This window comes from Mustela lutreola, chromosome 8 (assembly GCF_030435805.1).
Source record: "Mustela lutreola isolate mMusLut2 chromosome 8, mMusLut2.pri, whole genome shotgun sequence".
NCBI lineage: Eukaryota > Metazoa > Chordata > Mammalia > Carnivora > Mustelidae > Mustela > Mustela lutreola.
The window spans coordinates 15,926,800-15,928,240 of NC_081297.1; positions in this window are offsets into that span (position 1 = coordinate 15,926,800).

Consider the following 1,441-nt stretch of genomic DNA (forward strand, 5'->3'; position numbering starts at 1 on the left):
GAGCTATACAAGATCAGTTTTGGTTTTTTTTTTTAAGATTTTATTCATTTAATTGACAGACAGAGATCACAAGCAGGCAGAGAGGCAGGCAGAGAGAGAGGAAGGGAAGCAGGCTGCCTGCTGAGCAGAGATTCCGGACGTCTGGCTCGATCCCAGGACCCTGGGATCATGACGTGAGCCGGAGGCAGGGGCTTTAACCCACTGAGTCACCCAGGCGCCCTAAGATCAGTTCTTTAAATTTATGGAAACTTACGTAGTGGCCTATTCACCAGCAATTTTAGCAGGTAGGCACTCTAAATATTGCATGTGACGTTTGAATATGTTCATTGGTTCAAGCTTGCTAATTATAGGCTCCTTCTATATATTTACTAAGTTTCAGATTGCTTAATCTATCGTTATTGAAAGAGATGTGTTAATCTCTATTATATGAATTTTTCTTTTTTACTATAATTATGGACATTGAATCTATGTTAATAAGCGTATACATGTTTAGAACTATTAGTTTTCCTGGGGAATGTAAGAATTTATCACTATTAGTGTCTCTCCTTATTGTTATAGATCTTTTGCCCTAAAGTCTATTCCATGGGATTAAAAGACAACTTCAGATTTTTTGTTAGTGTTTCCCAATTATATCTTTTTTTTTTTTCAATTTTGCCTTTTGTTTTGGGGTATCTCTTTTAAAGAGACTATAGTTAGGTCATTTTTATCCAGTCTGACAATTTTTGCTTTTTAATAGCAGAACTTTGTCTATGTGCTTAATTGTATTATTGATATAGTTAGTCTTATTTCTTCCATTTTACTTTGTGTTTCGATTTATTCTGATTTTCTATTTACTTCCTTTTCTTTTAGCCTTGACCTCTGCCCCCTCTGCTTTTTTCTTTTTTTAGTTTATTAAATATTTTTGACATATACCGTTATGTCAATTTAAGGAATACTACATGTTTATTTGATACATTTATATGTTGTAATATGATTGCCATGATAGCACCTCTATTACATTATATAATTATCCTTTCTTTTTAGTGGTTGAAATAATTAAGTTATACTCTCTTAGCAAGCTTGATGAGTACAGGAGCATATTATTGTCTATGTTGTTATTCTGTGCATTAGAGCTTATTTATGACTTGTGGCAACTTTGTACCCCTAAACTTCTGTCTTACCCTCCTCCACATAGTTTATCCCCTGATAAACACTATTTTACTCTCTGTTTTTAAGAGTTTGGCTTTTTTAGCTTCCACATTTAAGTGATATCATGATAGCACTTGTCTTTCTCTGATTTATCTCACTTAGCTGGATGGGCCCACTCTGCTTTTTACAAAAATTGATTTTATTGTTATTTTTCTTACTCCACTTTTCCTCCTATCAGGCTGGAAATCGCGAAACCCCTTTCTCCATCACTAATGGTTACCCTGGAAATTTTAACATGTATCCTAACTCTAAG